Genomic DNA, 19,970 nt, shown 5'->3' with positions numbered 1-19,970 from the left:
CTGCCATTTCAGAGCATGTTAGCTTAGTCGAAGAAATTTAACTGGACTATATATAGACACACTTTGACATCTTCAGCCCAATTTAAAGACAGTGGATTTTAGTGCAGGCATTTTAAGCTATCAAATGATAGCTGGATGAAAATACCATAGAGATACATAACTAAGGCTGAGGAAAGACACAGGAGCAGCGAGGTGGTGGTGTACAATGTGAAAAGGATGTTTACATCCAAACATCACATGCACAGTTGAGCATGAATTCACATTGGATCAACTTGCATTCAAACATATATTTATTAGCTATGGGTGGAAACTACTGTTTTCAGTAGCAGAGTATGAGTATCACAAAGGTGAAATCTGTGACTTCTAAAAAAAACCTTACCATGGCTAGTATTTGCAAAGTCTTGCTGAGGAACAGCTTCTGAGGAGCAGTGATACCTTGGCTTCTCTATTATTAATCTCTTTTTTGGCAGTCTTTCTTTCTGTATCTTTAGCGACGTCTGTTTTCCCATGACATGCCCTGCAGAGATTTGTAGTGAGTGAAGCTGAAAACAGGAATCTACATCTTCCCTACTGACATTTTAATATTTCACTAGGGTGCGCCAGCAGAAAAGCTGAGGTGAGCGCCGAAACCCAAGACCGATGAGCCCAGGCAGCCACAGCCTCTTCGGTGCTCATGGCCACTGGCCCAGCCGAACAGCTCAGCAATACACCACCAAGAGCCCCTGCCACCCACTGCAGGAGGTATTCATGCATGCTCAAGCTACTGATGAGCAGAGGCTGGAGGGAATGCCCCAAAAGCAGTGAATATGGGAATAAAAGGAAATTTAGCCATGAGCCAACATGCATCCCACAGGCTGCTTTCCATTCACTCCAGAATACTTCTTCCTCTTGTCTGATTAAGTGACATCAGGTTAGTATATCTGCCTGATTATTTAGTTCTCTGCATCATTTTGAGCACTGTAATCTCTCTAATTGGTGCAAAGAATTATTTTTTTCCAATGTTAAAACAGCTTCTCTAGCTGGAGTTTTTCATGGTTGTTTTTGCTATCAACTTCAGAAATCATGCAAAAGGACTCTGATTTTGGTTTTATTCACTCACAGAATTACCATGTTTGCAGACATAGAAACGGTATATAGGTCTCTGTACAAAGGAAATATAATGCCCTAGTTAATTTTCTGCATCAGTGAAAACGAGCTTTTGTCAAATGGGGAAGACATAAGGGCAGATGTTGCTGATGTCAAAGAGCACTATCCCAGAACCAAGCCTCCAGCACTATTTGGAAACAAAAGGTAAGAAGAGATAGCAGATGAGGTGAAAATGCTGATTATAAGTGGTATTTGGAAGAGATAAGCAAATTGGCTTCTCTAATCTCAAATTTTAAAGTTTTCTCGCTGTGTTCTCACCCCATTCTGAGTCTGTCATATATTTTATTTCTGCAACCAGACCTCAGTCTATTTTTATGCTTCAGGCAATAACAGTCCAGATGAAAACACTCTTCCTTGTCCTTATTTGTTAAAACCCTAAAGGTTATTTCCTGATGATAAGAGGGCGGTCTCTTCCTTTTCAAAAGCACAGATTTTCTTTCATATAAACAGTCCTGAGCTGTTTGGTCTGGAGTGTTTTTTAAAGGCAAGCTGGTAATCAGCCCCGTAGAGATGCTTGCATCTTTCAGAGCTGGACCAACAAATCCATCACGCGGCTGGAAAAGCTCCTGGTCAGGACCATGCTCCCAACAGGCAGACTTGGAGAGAGAGTAATAAGGCAAGCCTGCTAGAGGCTGATTTTTTTTTTTTTTTTTCTATAAGCAGTTGTATTAACGCATGGCTACTACAGATAATATTGATATTTCTCAATAGCTTGTATTTGCTTGCTCATACTCTGACTACTTGAAATTCCTCTTGTGGCTTTTATTCCAGGATGTCTAAACAGTTCAGCAACATTCATTAAAGCACTGTGGCACCCCCTTTATTGACAGAGCAAGCTTCTGCTGCCCACTTCACAGAAGCATTCATCCTGAAAGGCATTTAGTTAGTGAGAAAGGGACAGAAAAGACTCGAGCATCTCCATTTCCAGGCAAGCAGCAGGCATTATGACGTACTAAAATTTTCATTTTTATAAGGAAGAAACAAAGTGGAGAATGTATATATAGACCGTTGAAATAAAAAGCTAAGGTAATAGTCTTCCAACACTCAAAAAGTTTGCAGAGAAGGTGCTTCTGAAATATTGTCCTAGTCAACAAAGGGAGAAGGAAAGGTGCTGGCTCCACATGAAGTAAAGGTTTAAAGTAGAGATTGGAAAAGCTTCCTAATGAAGGATACTCACTCAGTGAACCTGGCTGCTAAGGGAAGCTGTAAAATCTAAGTTATAAAGGACCAATTAGACTAACACCTGACTGGAATGGGCACAGCAGGATTCTGCCTCCATGCAGCAAAAATGGACTTAAAGCCACTGTCACACTGTGGTGCTATTTTTTTCAATCCCCCAGAACCCCACTCAAACACTGAGATTTCTTTTTTGCTATGCACATATATCCCCAGACTGTACGTAGGTCCTCCAAGCACAGCTGTGTTTCCAGCCTGTCTCACTTGTATAGCACAGCCTGTCTGGAAAAATAATAATTGTAAACCTAAATTATGAGAGATCAAAGCCCCCTTATGACCAAATCATGAGGATTAAAATTAATTTAATTATTTTGAGTAGAGTATCCTTCCCTAGGCAACAAAGTATGTTCTTGATCCATGAGCTTGTACCTTATCTGAGCTCAGTTAGGGACATCTCTCTCTCCCCTATACTCCTGTATGTGTATATATATGTATACTATATATATATGTATATATATGTAGAGGTTCAAGTATTTACTACAAGGTTTACTTTCAGCCTTCAGTGAGGTAAGCAAAGGCTTTCCCTAAAGTTCCATGATCTGACTGATTTAGTTTCCTGGTGCACAGTATGAGCAGTGTGGCCATGCCACTCACAGCTCTGGGTTCCTAGCTGAAAGCCAGGATCCTTCATGCCACACTCAGTGCTACACTCCCTAAACTTCCAAATCCTTGACTGCATTCTTAGTCATGAGTTGCAAGAATGATAACCAGCTTCGTAAGTCAGCAGTATCCCCGAAATAAGATGGTAAAGCAGCTGTGTTGGCTCTAGAGTAGCTTAACTTTAGGCTTCTGAGTATGATGAATTATTGTTTAAGGAGATGCATTCATAATTCTGTTCCTCCCAAGCAGGTGGTTGATATTTTGAGATCCCTGCTGCATCAGCACTGTGTATATTTGGCAAAGAAACTGCATGAATATTATAAATTCTATATTTAATTGAATTTCATAAAGAAATCCTGTAAATCATAGTCAACCCATCAAAAAAAATAGAAAATTGATATGTTGAGGTGTTAAATAACGTTACTTCTTTTTGCCCCTACAGGTTAGACAAAACTTTGTTGTGTCCTTAAGAAGAAAAACATGACAGTAGAGTCAAGTATCTGTGATGTAGTTCTCTATCTGAAAATAACATGAAATCCTAATTCTTAAAACAAAAAATACCAAGTAACATGGTAAAGCACTTGTGTCCACAACAGTAAGCCTCCCTGAGCCAGTTCTCAGCAACAGAGGTTCTGTGTTCAGGCTTTCAGCATGGTGCCACTACTTGTTCAGGCTACATCCTGCTTCTTTTTCAGCTTCCTTGAAATATTCTTTCTGTTTCTCTCACGTGTACTTTGGCACAAAAAGCACAATATCGTTTGCTATGCAGTAGGTGGTGAAACTCCGTCATTTACATTTGTGACTGTTAGGTGGTTACTTATATGGTCTATTGTTTGAACATCCTGGGACTGTCAAAATCCTAACTTGTTCCACTTTTCCTGACAGAAGGCTAGGCCAGGAGTTCTTGCTGTGAAGTCGGACTCTGAGGCCATGGCAAAGGAACTAAGTCCCTGTAAACAGGAGGCAGTTCAAACAAGTATGAGTCTTACCTAGCGATTAGGGGTAAAAACTACATAACAACTGAAGTAGGAGATTTATATCTAGTTTTCTTTAGGGGGTTTGCACGTGTACCTGACTAAAACTGCCTTCCTCAGTAGTGCATTATTTGGAGTTCTTGGTACCACTGACTTACAATGAAGTGCTATTTACACCTAGTTTATCCATAGTAAATCTATTACATCAAACCAAATGAGAGGTAAGAGAGACTTGCACTAAATGAACGCAGTTCATTATTTAGCCACATCTAGCAAATTGAATACAGGAGCTGAGTTTGGCACCTGACCTGTTTTGGCATCTGTTGTCTGCAGAGCACTCTTTGTAGGAGAGGACAAGGAGCAACAGCCCTGGGAGCCTTCAGAAACACCCAACGAAGCTCCTGCATGGCCACATTTTCTTGACGGGCTGTTTCAAGTGCTCTTTAGAGTATTTGATCTGGTCCTCCAAATCCTATTCACATCACTTCTCTTTACTGCTCTCAGAGTGGAATTCATCACAGGCTATTTTATCTTGGTGAGCGCTGAGCATGCACATGGATTTGAGTCCATGCAGCGCATCTACAAATAGCCAGGCTGCTGCAAAAGGTCCGTGGCCTTGCTTATCAGAGGAAAGTGGCAGAGGACTGAACTTTAGCTAGGCCAAGGAGATCCTGAAGCATTACACCCCAGGCAATTGCAAGTAGCAGTATGCAAGAGGCAAGACACGCTCTTACTTGTCACGGGCTGGGGAAAGGTTTTGTTGGAGATGGTTTGTAGATATGTGTTGAAAGGCCTCTTTGATATAAGTGGATAACCCAAGTATGGCAAGAATGGTTCGTGCGATAACATTTGAACAGGACACCTTTGTTGCACAGTACAATAGCGATGCTAGAGAAAAGCAGCTCAGGTTAGCAGCTCCTGTGCTGAGTGTAAGGGAAACAGCGAAGGGTAATCTTCACCTGCCGAGGTAAATACTTGTCACTGCCCCTGAAAAACGCAATTATGGAAGATCAAAAGTAAGCCGGTGAGAGAATGAGCAGGAGAAATGGTGTCTGTCATTGGTATCCAGTGTGCTCAGGGAAGTGGGAACAGGGGAGCACAGTCTAAGCAATGAAGATGGTTACGCTACGGGGTATATACGCTTTACTTATTCTTCTTACCTACTAGAAATGATCTGAGGCAAAGACTGGTCCACAGCTGATGAAGGGCGAGCAGGAAGTGTTAGATGTACCAAGGCACTCACTACATGTATGAATACTTGAAGGACATTATTCATCATTATTAATCCTCCAAACAGGCACAACGTCAAGGAGATAGGCAAAGGCCTCAAACGTTTTGGGAAGTCACTGTGTGCAAATGTAATTTTTACTTTTTTCTACTGCACAAATTAAAACAAAACAAAAACAAACATGTTGCCCACCAGAAAAGGGCCCAAGTTTTTCTGCAGTAGAAATCAAAAAGCAACTTTGCTAAATGCATTGGTATAACCTAATGAGGTCTGAATACACTTTTACATACTAAACAATACCTGCACAGCTTCCTATTGAATTCAGGGGGACTGTTTGTACAGCAAATTACTGCTCTGCCCAAGTCCGTGAGCATCCAGGTTTCCACTAAAATAAGATCACATGTCTATTAGACTATCCAGAAGCTACAACACTGCAATATACTCTATTACCATGCACTGAAGATGGGTCCCTGGGAAATTATTGAATAGAAATACGTAGGAGCCCAATTTCCTCAGTAACAGCAAATCTCTCTGAAGCACAGAAGTTTCAGTGACGATTCAGCTCTTGGGGCAGAATCCATTTAACTTTGGATTTGGAAAGGCCAGTGCTGAACTTCGGGAGCAGCAGATTTGTGTGTCACTGGATTATAATATTGGGAGGCTATTCTGCAAATAACCTGTTCTCTGAAACTGCTGACTCTGAGATGCTTTAGGAATATTGACATTTTGCCACGAGTATAGAAACCTCAGAGTCAACTCTTACCATCAGACAACTTAACAACACATTTCACTTATATAAATGAAACAATCCCCTCTCCTCATAACAATTACAAGAACATCTTTCAGTTATTATGCTACTGTGCAGCGTGGACAGAGGTATTGATCCAGGCCTACATTTCATTTACAAATTATATTATGACTCTTATTGAGAGCTTTTCTGGGGAGAAAACAGAGGATATAATATAAGGGGAGGGGAATAATAATGGTACAGTCTCTGTACAGTTCCTTTGGTAACTTTCCCAGTGCTCTGAAGTGTTTTTAGTGAAGCTCCCCACTTCGTCTCTTTGCAGCTAAGAAAGGTGCAGCATTCTCAGAGACATCGGCATCTCCATTCTCTTCACAGCCTTGCTCCTTCTTGTAGCCAATTCTGTAGGTGTTGGGAAGAAAGAACTGGCTATAAGCAGAGACAATGCTGCTGCAGGTAAATTTAAGAATGGAAAGACAAAGTTTCACAACCAGAAAAATTGCTGAGAAACCTGAGATCTGTTAATATTTAAGCAGAAAACTTCGTGCCAATGTCCTTTTGAAATGCTGCGAAGTGCATGCCTCAGGGCAGCCTATGGCAAGGGGCAGCCACTGAGAAAAAGTGGTGCTGTCGTGCTCTCCTCAAAAGGTGATTTGTTTCCACATCCTGAACATTTCAGTATTTGTGTATTTGGTTTCTACAGGATGAATCTCACCGTCTTTTCGTGTGCGACACTACCAGTGGTCAGTCTGAGCTCTTTTAGCATTCCAGAGATGTCTCAGTCTATTGTCATTCTTTATATCACTGCATTTTAAAATCACAATTTCATCAGTTGTAGAATTCATTGTGCTCATGTGCCCTCTCTTTCTGATGTTTAGAGTTGTTTTACTTCCTGAAATTCAGTGGCATAATCTACTTAAAAGGCCAAAGCTGTTCCTTGTGTTCTAAATACACATGTGAAGAATATCAGCTAATTAGTGCTAAATTGAAATGCAAAAGGAATATCCATTCTTTTTAGGTTGTGTACATACCACTTACTTCCTTTACAGTTTCTGAAGAAAGATCAGCCACTGCATGCTGTAAGAACCACTGAGAATACTAAAAAAGCTGTCACAGAATGATATCTTGATAAAACAAGATGACCTTTAAAGTTGAAGCTGTGGAAGCAAACCAGATAAAAAATGTTTTCAAAATACACCTGAAAAGCACTACAAAGAAAGGAAAAGTGATTATTCTCACACTCTTAATTGTTTTAAAAGGTTGATACAATTAAAGTAGGTATTGTTTTAAAACAATGGGATTTCTTATCATGCTGGCTACATTATTCATTTTTGAATGAACTTTCATTTTTTCCATTTATGAAGCAATGCCGATTTCTTTATGCATGCTTCTCATTTTTCTTCACATATTGTATGGTTAGGACAAAAATTTTCACAGCAGGAATTGATTACTAGCTGGTCACTTTAAGCTATGTGGTCTTCCTTCCTTGTAATTATTGAGTGACTCTGTGTCCTTATGCCATTTAAAAGGTTTCTGCCAGCAGACAACAGCTGGGGTCATTCTTATTGCTCCTCAGTAATCTTGTTTGGTACAAACTATCAGAATTGGCAAAGGAGCCATCCACAATATTTCTGTGTACAGAAGCTCTCCTGCAGGGGAAGCGGAAAAAGAGGGGGGGGAAAAAGTAAAAATATCTACTGGCACCAATTATATTGGCTTCTCTTTAGATTCTGGTCCTGCTTTTACAATTGCACTCAAGTGAATTTACAGAGTTGGAGCCAGGATCCAACTTTTCCTGTATTTTTATATAATGCCTTACAAAATGAATTCCTAATCCTTGATTCTGACTGGGTAGAACATCTGTCCTAAATATAACAAATATTAAAATTCAGGCTTTGCTGATGATGTCAAACAGAAATAAGAGACTACAAGGATGAGCAAATTTTTGCTGGGGGGAGGTGACCTTTCCTAATAAACTCAGTTTGGATCCATTTGAACCCATTACTGTGAAAACAAAAAACAGCCAGAAAATCCACAACCATGCATGGCTGTGGAAGCAAGTCAGTGGGAAGGAACCTGTTACTAACTTAAATCCTGCTCACAGTTATGGACATTGTGAAACATTCAGGTGCTAAACAGTCCTGTTCAGGACACTTTCCTGGCTCACACTGACTGAAGAGGCAGAGGAAGGGTCTTGAAGTGACTGAAATGCGGAGCTAAGACCTACATCTGTTGACAACTGCAACTCCTGTGGCTGAGGAACTGAGGCAGGAAAAGCTTCATCAGCACATGTCAAGGCAGGAAACATAAATGTTTTATGTGCACGTCGTTATTTACTTTTGAAAAAAACTGCGACTCAATGACGAGTAAGAATTAACATGGTAAAATATACCCTGTGTATCCTATTTTTAAGTTTTGTACTGCTGGCATGCAGATTTTCCTGGAAAACATTTCTTTTTTATGTCCTTCAGCTGGGATGCTACATAACTTAAGTCACCATACGGAGATGAAAGTTTTTGGAATTTCAAGGAAGTTCTTGGATGAAATCCTATTGCTTTTGCCTTTTTTTTTTTTTTTTTTTTTTCCTTTTGAGCTCCATGGCATACCTGGAACTCCTGTTTGGACAAATGAAGCTCATCAATGTGATTGCAAGAGAGTGAAAGATGGATCATTTAAAAAAATACTTAAGAAAAGGCTAGAGGAATCCTGTTTTCTCCACTCCAGCATGGCCGGAGCATTGCTGTGTTATTGTGCTGCAGCTCCCAGTAAATGCCGACAGGGTCAGCATGTGATGCCAACTGTTTTCCTGGTGGAAGGGGATTTAAGGTCTCTAGCCCCAAAGTCTGAGTGTTTCCCATAACCCTTTGAATGCTGGATAGCTGGCAGTCTTGCAGATAAAGTTTAATCTACCTTGAAAGGCCAAACTTCACAGCTTGGGTTTCTGTTTTCATCCTTAGTCTACTTCTGTCTGTTTAATAGCAAAGGGAAAAAAAAAAAAAGTGATAAACTGGAGACCTTGAGACTGGGACCTTTTTTACTGTCTTCAGCTTAGCCCAGGAAAGGACATCAGTGTTCCAGCAGGGAGAATCTTTCATGGATACACAGGGATTTGCAAAAACAATGTCTCAAGTGCAATCCCATATTTTTACACGGTGTCTGTTTTTGAAAGGTATAGCAAGTGTTTTATATCACTCTCCAATATGAGTTGAAAGTGAATGAGCAGCTCTGAGATAAGACTAATTCTTTGATGTTAAAACTCAGATTCATTTAACTCTTCCTGGCTGTGGAAGAACAGTTTACGTTGTCATAGAAAAAAATAAGTGATGTTAAGATATTTGTTCTTAACATCATTGCCAGGGAGATCTACAAATACTTACTAACAGGTGACCCTTGACTTTGACTAGCATCTCTGGACACTATTTCAAGTGAATAAATCTGGAAAAAAATTCTCACAGACATTCACTGACACCCAGTCTCATGAAACACCCTCCGGCTGTTTTGATAACCACAGCCCAAAATAAGTAAGTAATACACATTTTCTTAATCTGAAATTTGAGTCTGTGTAGCACATAAATCTTACCTGAAACTAGACTGGGACCTACTTGTATTAATGCATTTTTTTGATCTATGTACCTTAGTGTTGCATACAGATCCATGTTCTTTTTAAAAACTTTCAGTAATTCAGCTAAGTAACAGCTTCTTCTCTGTTAGCATCACTACCTGTTTGCTACCTTACCATATCAAAGTGAAATCAGGGAGTCCAGTTTATTGGTTTTACAGATTGGAAGAAAATAAATGTTTGCATTATGCATAAAGAAGAAAAGGAAATGTTCTGCTTGAGAGTTATTTTTTCCATGTTGAATACAACTACCCACTTTCAAGGTGTGTCTACAAGTAAGTGCAGACTGTGCTGTGCCAAGGGCTGCAGGATTTGGTCCGTCATAAATATAGGAAATGGCAAAAATTACTTGCAACCCTGCAACGCTCACTGTCAAAACTCTGAGCAGAAGGGAACTGCATCCTTTGGAAAATGTCCAGACTTTTACCTGAAGAGGTAAAGGAGATAAACAGGGCTTGTGTTGTCCATTCCTGCCAAATGGGGAGAGATTACCTTAGCCATGCGCCATCCCAGGTAACTTACTGCAAGTGCTCTGACTCAGTCAGGAATCCTCAGGTGGCTTTCCTTCTCCTTCCTCTCATGGATTGAAGAAGATTCATTTTTGGTGCTCTTCTTTGTTAGGTAGCACCAAGTGCTCAGGTTATCATGCATATCCATGTGCATCTTGTGGCACTTCTTGTTGCTCCTCTAGAGCTACTCACATTAGCTTTGACCTGCTCAGCTTGACCATGAACTGCACTGCAGAGACCAGAATTGATCCTGCAGTCGTGGACCTCTGTTCATTATAAATGTGTACGTCACATAATAAAGTAAACATGGTGCTACTACAAAACAGGACATCTCTTCCTATTCTCTGCCTGCCTGAGTGTGCTGCGGTTCTGTGTGTTCAGACAATTAGTGTTGTGCTTTGTTTCTGTGTTTGGACCATATGGCTAAATCTCAACCCATATGTTACAACGGTGCAATTGAAGGTGGTTTAGAAAGGCACCCTAATTAAATAGCACAGTTGGCTAGCTACGAAATTGAAGTTGGTGACTTAGCTTCGCAGTATGAGGCAATTTGGAGAGGTTGTTTTGTTTGGGGGAACTCTAGACGTGTTTTGATTTTGATAGCTGAAACAAGCATGCAGAATGTAGAGGCTGTGTGCATGTGGCCACTGTTAACAAAAACCTACCTGTAGGAGGCAAACATCAAGTTTGTTTGCAGGCCATTCCTGGATGTGTTCTAGAGAAAGGCATTGTATGTGTGCATATGATTATCTGTGGCAAAACTGAGAAGATCATTAAGGTGCCTTGATACTCACATCACCCTGCATTACACAAATGGAGAATCCAGAAGAACCACTTCCAGCAGTCTGCTGCTGAACGTACTTCACATATTGCATAACCTGGCTGCAGTGAGGCCAGAAGCTGACGGAAGATTTATATCCTTGATGCTCTGGTTTGACACCAGTGACAGGTTAATCCTGAGAAGTGCTGCATCGCAATATCTCTATTGCTAAGGACCTGCAGAAAAGGAGCAAAATGAAAAATGCAGAGTAGGACCCCAGCAACACTACTGCTGCTCTTACAATGGCAGTAATTAGGCCAGCCCAGGCAACGAATGAAAGCTGTAAACCATCTTCCATGAAACCATGGGTCATCAGGTCAAGTCCAAATATTAACGCATGGCCATTTTTACTGTTCCAGATCCAAACTGATATGATAGCTGAATCACAACTGGGATTCAGAGGAATAAAAGAAAGAAACAAAACATTCCCTCACTGACAAGAAATGAAAGAAAAACTGCAAAAGCACAGGATGCACAGACTCCACAAAAACAGTTGTTCTTGTCAGCTCCTTCTGCCTTAATCATTTGCCCTCATCTTTGCAGTAGGTGTTGAGAAATCAGTGCCCACCAACACACACTGATGTCAGCATTGAGCCTTGGCTTTGGGATATCGCATTGCAGTCACTGATTAATACCTCTATGCTGTTAAATGCTTTCATTCTTCCAAAGGGAAAAGAAAAGTACAATAGGGACTATCACAGAAGTATCCAGGGCTGACATTTTATCCTCCTTCTGTCATGAGCTCAGAGGCAAGAGCAGTGGAGAAAGGAGAAATGAGCCGTAAAAAAAATGAGCAAAAGATGACACTCGGATCATTGCATGTCAGAAATGCCATACAGGACCTGAATATTGTCCTCAGTCAGCAATGACATCAGTTTGTCACTGTCTTCAGTGTTATTTTGCTGGGTCCCTCAGAGCTAACTGGACACAGCACTACTCAACCAACACCTGCCAATCACATTCTAAAAATAACATCCAACTGTCATCAAGTTATTGGAATTCTTGACTATTTTATATGCTGGCCACCCTGCCTCTTTAACCCCCTGCATCATTCTTGTGTCCTCTGTGACACAAGAGATTTCAGTTAAGTTGCAAGTGGAGATGTATTGAACCCCAGGGACTGGATAACTCTGGGTAATAACTGTAACACATGTACAAAGGGACAGTGGAAAGGAAGATTTAATCAGTATCTGCTACTGTGGGTTGATTTTTGTATTTATTTTTTTTTCCTCTGTATTGTTTTCCTGCTTTGGCACGTCCCTTACCAAACCCCTCTTGTGGTTTGCAAAAAATGAGTTTGACTTTTTCACCCTCATCCTTCTGGATTCCAGCTGGGATCAAACACAGATTCTTGGTATAGCAGTCACATACACAGGCTTACCAGTTTCTGAAAAATAACAGCCTGGCTACGTTTCTCTGTTACTATATATGTATTATAGCTCAACATATCAACCTCTAGCAAGGAATAAGATATATGGATATAGTGCCATGCCCATGGTATTGAGTTTAAGTCCAGCACTGGCTGGCAAAGTACTAACAAGTTGATGGGAGCCCACCAAGGGGTACCAGACTCAGGGAGACAAGGGGGATGTTGAGAGTAGTTGGAAGGAGAAAGCTCCTTTGTGGAGCTTGTAGCAGCCCCATGGAGGAGAACCTAATGGAGGACTATTTTTGTTACTCTGGGGGAATTCCCTTGGGATTTAGGCTGTATGGGACCTGTATAAAGCCTAAAGGACACCAGCCTGCTTCCCTCTCCTTCCCACAACTCCCTGAAGAAGGAACCAGCCTCAGCCAGCTCATGTTGGTTTGTGCACCACCCGAATCCTGCAGGGGTTTGTCACAAACCCCACAGCACTCACAGAAATCTGCCAAAAAGACACTTGCTAACATCCAGCCAAAGGCAGATAGCATAGATGATCTTGCCAGAAGCTAAATTTGTGCTAATTCTCCCATTTCACTCCATATGTTATTAAACATAAAGTATCAGTGAAACACAAAGCTCACAAAAGAACGACAACAGAGAGAAATTTCTAAGATGCCAGGAAAAAAGACTCTAGGTTCTCTTAAACAGTTTCTCAATTCCTGAAGGAGATACAGCATGTAATTCTGTCTCTGAATATTTATACTATTTCATTCTCCCGTGCCCTTGGTGAGCTATCTGAATAAGGTAGCAGAAGGTTCATCTGAAAGGCACAGAAGTTTTGTATCCAAATTTTCCTTCAGCATACATTTGTGAGTCTTTGAACACACCCAGTCCCTGAATGTGTTTTTTAATTTAAAAAAAAAAAAAAAAAAAAAAAAAGCTCTGATGTTTGATGTTCCTCTTTCTTATCTTCCCTGCAACAGCTGGCAGTACTACTGCCAGATGCCACCAAAGCCTACAGAGTATTACAACCAGGCCAGCCCTAACCCTGGGCTTGAAAGAGTGATGATGTCTCGCCTGCCACAGGATGCAGAGGAAATGAATGAGACAGAAGGAACTTGCCAGAAAGCTACAACTTCCAACTATCAAAATATCAAATCCAAGAGTCAAGATGTAGCTTAGTAGCTCCAACAGCCAACAGACATACACACCATACACACTTTTCTTTTTTTCTTAGTATTTGATGGCAGTTCATTTTCTCAAGCAATTCTTGGGCTTTACACATGACTTGCAGAATGTCTGAATTGTACAAGAAAGGAAAGGAAAATAGGTCTGGAGGTGTCACACACAGAAATACTTGTGTGAAGTCACAAAAAGGTGCTAACAACAGTCTTCTTCCTTACTAGAGGCCAAAGAAATGTAACGTTATTTTGATTAAGAATCCAGTATAGCAGAAAGTCATTTCCATACTGAACAGTCTGTGATCTCTCACCCACCTGCCAAGTTAAAACAGACTGGTCCTACTTCCGATAACAACCAAGAGAATGCAAAAACGTGTGAATCTCTTGATCAGATCAACACATTCTTTGGTACAAACTTCAACCACCTCCATAACTATGCACCCTATCTGCTCCTCTGCTCCATCAGAAGCTGGCCTGGTTGCACTTACTGTTGCCAGTGATGTGGCAAAGCAGCATGATTTTCCAGCAGCTCATTTGCAGTGATGTATCATTTGCACTCCAGAAGTTTTGGGGAACCTCCCTACGGTCATGGCAGAGCTGCCCCTTTCAATCCCCTCGGTGAGCTGCAGCATGGGTGCATCACTGAGCCTGGAAGTTAGCAGAAGATTTTTTCCAGGGCACTGGATATTCAGTGGGAGTTTGAGATAACACAGTGGCTACCGAGGAGCCAACTGGAAGAGGTAATAGTAAACACCCAAAGCCAGAGTTTTAATGGAGCTTGGCCAAAGCAGTCCAAGCCAACAGGATCGCTGGAAACCAGCGAGAGCCGTCTCTGGGGACTGCCCTACTGCACATACATTTGGAGCTCAAAAAAAGGCAAGGATCTCAAGGGGCGTGAATCAGACTGGTTGAGCAACACTGGGAACTTGAGCACTGCTGCAAGGCCAAAACTTCTTTGCCTTATCATATCCAAAGCTCATTAAAACAAAATAGTGCAAAATATCAGAGAAACAAACTGATCCAAATGAATATTTGGAAGAAACTGTTAACAACTTAATATATATGCCAAGCTTCCTCTTAGGAACAGACTTAATTTTGTACAGACATTCCTGACAGATACGTCCATAAAAACATGTTGTCACTGGGGCTCAGAGCAGCGTGGGAACTCCTTTCTGAATTAGCTTCCAGGCACAACTCAGTTCTCCTGCCCCTACAGCAAGTTACAAGCAGCTACCTCTCCTCCTTCTCTGCAGGGGTTAATCCTGCATGTTATGCAGACGCTGGGATTGCCCTGAGAGTTTCCATGGTAGAAAGAGAAAGTGGAAATAAAAAGCAGCTCCTTGCCTGATTTGTGGAACATACAAAATACAATAGCAATAAAAATAGTAATGAGCTCATTATGATGGAAATGGTCTCATTACCAGTGTAAATGCCAATCATGTACGTGGTCAGGTTCCTCATGGTACAGGGAGTTCTTTAAACACTGTCCTTTCCTGCTTCAGGAATGTGAGTTTTATTTAAAAACATGCAATCCTTCCTATTCTTGGGCTGCTGTCCTCTCAGCTCTCCAAAACATCTCAGGGCAATATTAAATACGTGGGAACAGGCAGTATGCAGGGACCAGATGCTCAGCTAAAGTAGCACATCCCTGCACACTGCTCTGGGCAGAGGAGGGGTCCTTCCCCTTCAAGCTTGCATTACAGCAAGAAAATAAGGAAGAGGACTGTCTTTATTGGCAAGGAATGTCCTGGGCACACAATGAGAAGTTGCATTGCAAATATTTTAAGTGGGAGGAAAAAAAGAAATTTCCATCAACACGCTGCTAATGAATTCAGGGCACTTACAGATGAGGAGCAGGAACAGGGACAACAGCACAGCTTCGCAAGTCTTAGGCCAATGAGTGGGTGCTCAGCACGCAGCAGAGGTGTCCTGCTGCTCCAGACATACCTGTCTCCTAGGAAAGCGTGAGGAGGGATGAGGGCATCTGCCTGCGGCTGGAGCATGTCATCCTCCCTTCTCCTCACTACAGCCAGGTGGTGTGGTTTCTTCGCTTTCAAAGTCCCAGGCAGAAACATCTCCTCGGTTGAGTGCACACTGCTGCTGGTCACCCTGGTGAGGAGAGCAGCCAGGAGTGGGACAAGACGGGGGCAGGCACCGAGAAATGGCATGGGAAGGCACAGCAAAGGAAGGTCAGACACACCAGCACCAGTTCCTCCTTGGTTTAGCACTGCCCAGGCACAGAGCATGCCCAAGCCCTGCAAAACATGCTGTGTAGATGTTAATTGAAAAGAAAATACCCCTTTCACCCTCTATTAAATGTCTGCATATATACCACTTGAAAGCTACAGGTGAGCTTCTCATGTCCATGTATTTACCTGTGCACTAACATTTACCTTCATTTTATAGACCTGAAGTTATGCATCTGGGACCACAGAAGGTCCCAGAAGAGGTTTGACACCCTTCTCCAGGCAGCAAAGCCGTGTCTTAACTTTTCTTGCTGGCTACTGTACATAATTCTTAGCCTATACATAGCCTCTCAGGGGTCACTCTTCTCATTACATATATATGTGCCTAAGGAATCTGATTTTACAGGACCTGGATTTTAAGGGACCACTGCAGCACTACACTCCCCCTGTACACACACATCCCTGTGATTTTTCTGCAGTTACACAGAAGCCTGCAGCAGAGCAGGGGCTTAAACCTCTGTCCCCTGTGGGCCAGACTGTGCCGTAATTGCCATCCAGTCCCCTTGTGTACAAAGTTCTTTTTTCGTTTGTAATCTAGGCTACCAGAATTGTACAACTCCATCAAGATCTGCAAGGTAATAATGAGCCACGCTCTTCAAAAATGTACTTAAGGCTGAAAGTGATTAAAGATGCTCCAGCCTGCAATTACCTATTACTCACTGGTGCTCTAAACGGTTCATTTTTCACATCATTCCAGGAAGTTGTAACTTCTTAAAGCAGCGTTTCTGGTAATTATAGGAGAACAACAACAGCAGGCACAGAGCATTATCTAACGCTGCAGCACAGGCAGAAATGCTGCCTTCCTTGGATGATACACTACGGGCAGGAGCACAGCACAGCCGGGCAGCACCTGGTCTGGCTGATCAGCCTCACATTGCCTAGGACAGATGGCTGCTTGCCAGGAGGGTTTGGAGAAATTCTGGACTTTCCATGCTCATCCCTGCCAGGTTGGTACTTCGGAGACCAGCTCTGGCCCCGGAGCGCAGTGGCTGCCGGCAGAGCTCAGAGCAGCAGCACTCCCTTCACTGAGGCTGCATCCAGCCCTGCCTGTCTGCAGCTGGCCTAGGAAGAAGAGAAGGCTTTTTAGATTTTATTTCGTAGGCACTCTACTTTTAAATTCTAAAATGCAGTTAAAGTAGCTAAGGCAGCTGAACATGAAACCTCAATGACCTGCCTCTGCGGCCTTTACTGGGAGCTGCTTTTCTTGCTGTGTTCACAAACTAAAAATTCAAGAATTAAAAAAGCAATTTTGCTTTGGTCTGATAATTGTATCACAGAAATACTATGGTGCTTAAAGAAAAAAAAGAACCAAATAAAAGGAGTCACAGGCACTTGAGACATCTACTCCATACCAGACTCTACAGGACCAAAGGCTGCGGCTGTCCCGGCTGCCTTCTTGCACAACGCAGGTCAGGGATGATCCCCACCAACCATTTGTGGCAGCGAAGAACCCTGCTGTTAAGGTTTGAGCTCTTCAGGCTGCATGCTGCCTTGCCTTGGAAACACCTGGGATATGCAGAGAGCAGGGGGTTTACATCTGCTGTGGTGAAGCAGCTGATGACTTCTCACTACTTTGGCCATGAAGGTGGCAATACAGGGAGAAATGACAGCTTTCCTGCTGGGCTGGCTACACGTTGTGACTGGGAAACGAAAAACGTGCAGACACGACACCCTTGCATGCCCAGGCTCAGTGCCTGCTCTTCCTTGCATTCCATCCTGCGGTGCTTTCTCACTCATTGCTTTTTCTGCTTCATACATCTCAGACGTGACATGATTGAGCCTGTTTGCCAGGACAGTCCCAATCCATAACTCACCTTACACGTGCCTGTGGCTTGAAAAGCATCGCAATCCTTCACTTCAGTTTGGAAGATGATGTTTTACAAGATGTTATCTGGTGATTAAACAGTGCCGTGATTGCAGCTGCTGAGTTTGTGACTTTTATCTCAGTTAAATAGCACTAATTTTTACCTGCTTGGAAACCACAGTGCACACCCACATACCAATATATAAATAATTATTGCCAGTATTACTAATAATTATCACCATTCCTAATGACAGGAACCTATCTCAATCCCAAGATGACTTCAGCTCACTTATCTCAAGAATTTATCTCAATAATAAGGACATAGATATTTGGAGTAGGAATAGAAAAAATAAATACGTGCATAAGGATCATGGAAGAATTTTACCTGTTCTGTGGGATAACTAGCAAACAAAAGAGACATACCTTCTTGCTTAGGTACTTGTCCAAAGGAAAAAAAACAACACCTAACTTTTACATGATGTGATTATGCAAGAAGGAGGATAGAAAGACAGAGGGATTTGTTAGCTTTATGGTAACTGCGACCTCCTTGGTGGTGCTGGGAGAGGCTGTGGTGCTGAGCAGCACAAATGCTACATCTGTGCGAGTCTGGGCAAGTGAGAAGTTTTCCGTTCAGGAACAGCATCCCAGCTCCGGTGGGACTGGCACCAAGATAAGCAGAAAGTGAGCCCCTGGCCTGCAGCTTGTGGCTCAGCAGGCCTTCCTTCCTGCGCTCCATCATGCTGCCCCTGCCCCTACAGGTTGCCTAAAGAGATCCCTGGCTTTGAAGGGGAAAAAGCCAGCCAAAAATACAAGTTAGCAAAAGGAAACGGCGGAGCAGCAGCTACCACATGATGAATGCTACCAACACGAGCCTTGCTGACAGCTCAGAGCCCAGGCACCTCTGCTGAGGCAGATTGGCTTAGTCTCTCGAAACACAGGAACCAAAGCAGCAGCAGCTGCCCCTGGGAAATGCCTGAATCCATAGAGGAGCAATGAGCATGTTTGGGCTGGAGGAACTGGCTGGAGAACATGCCTGGCAGCTTCTGCCACTCTTCCTCTGGGCTCCTAACATCCACTTGGCTCAGTGTGCCGGTATCGCATCTATTGGCTGAAAAGTCAAAGGCAGCAGCACATTCATTGATCTTCATTTCTTCCCCAAGTAGCTTGGAAACCTTTCCAGAGTTGTATTTTTCCACCCTGACCTATATTTGTGGCGGTGATTCATCTTTCCATGGTTCCCCCTGCTTTGAAGCAAGGCAGCCCTCATCACCACACATCCACACAGGGCTCCAAGGCTGCTCCGCACACCACCATCGCACCCTGGCTGGAAATTATTTCAACACACTGGGGACCAGCGGGACTTTGAGGCCTGACTCCTAACTCATGAGAACATCAAGGGAGAAGCCCCAGTTTCCAGAGGTTCTTTTCCTCATTTTTCTCTTCAGGGGCCAGTCACAGATGACTTCCTGCAAAATAGGCCCAGCCCAGGCAGTCCAACTTTGGTGGCATCCAACTGGGCTGAAGCAGGAGGACTGCGCAGCATCTTCTAATGATTTTTATTTTGGGGAGGAGAAACACCACCTCTAGGAATTGAGCTTTATTGGACACTCTAATCCAGAAGAGATAAAAGCACTTACTAATTACTGCTGGGTTTTGTTTCTTTGAAGAATTGGGTTAAATCTCTTTTGAAAGTAGAAGACTGTTTGTGCTCGTTAGATGTATAATTTAATTTGTTTAGGAATTTTTCTCTTTTAGGGTTTTGTTCTGATGATATGTGTACATTTTTTCTTCTCTCCTTTCCTCTCTTTTCTCCCCAAAGATAACAACTTTTGATTTACTATAGATTTATTTTCCTTATTTAACCACAAATTTCCCTGAGTTGATGTATCTTATTTGGTGACCTTATTTTTTCCTCTCTTTTTCCTCTTGAAAATGCATTTCCTAAAATAAATAAATGTGTACCTTTTGCATCCCAGTTTAATAATTCTGAGATGTATTTGCTCATGCATGTTTGCTGACTGAAACATGTCTTCATGCTACACTGGAGAGAGAACTCAAAACATCTACTTTGGAAAAAAAATCTATTGAAATCACCATAAGCTAATTTATCTGCCAAGTGCTGCTCTGCAACATTGCAGGAGCAAAGAAAATTGGGATGAAGGGGAACTTGGGAGGTCGTTTAATTCATGTTACTTCCCCAAGTCAGGATCATCCAGCCTACATCATTCCTAACAGATGTTTTTCTGACCTGTTCTTAAAAACCTCTAGTGATGCTAAGTGCACAGCCTCCCATGGCAATTTCCATTAATATTCAACTGTCCTCACAATTAGATTTTTTTTTCCTAATGTTTAACCTAAATTTCCTGAGAGATAATTAGAGCCTGTGACTTCCCATCCCATCCACATGTATCCCATCTTGTTAAGTCCCTCCAGCTGAGGGAAATGGGCCAGATAAATTCCCAGGAGCTCTCTGTGCTTCTGTTCCTCTGCAAATATAGC

General features: G+C 42.3%; 2 long non-coding RNA genes across 6 annotated transcripts in view; one reads left to right on the top strand and one right to left on the bottom strand.

Moving 5' to 3' along the window:
* LOC311444935 overlaps positions 1 to 10,380 on the top strand; it is a 284,906-nt gene extending 274,526 nt beyond the window's left edge. For all 5 annotated transcript variants that reach the window (XR_014698136.1, XR_014698137.1, XR_014698138.1 and 2 more), the window contains one exon: positions 594 to 10,380. This is a non-coding gene — a long non-coding RNA (uncharacterized lncRNA). The remainder of the gene's footprint in view (positions 1 to 593) is intronic.
* Positions 1 to 19,970, bottom strand: part of LOC311444936 — a 131,790-nt gene that overhangs the window by 20,588 nt on the left and 91,232 nt on the right. The gene's annotated exons all lie outside the window — the stretch shown is intronic.

Source organism: Aythya ferina (assembly GCF_964211825.1).
Source record: "Aythya ferina genome assembly, chromosome: 15".
NCBI lineage: Eukaryota > Metazoa > Chordata > Aves > Anseriformes > Anatidae > Aythya > Aythya ferina.
Note: the sequence above shows the minus strand (reverse complement) of the source record. Positions and strands in the feature narration are given on the sequence as shown.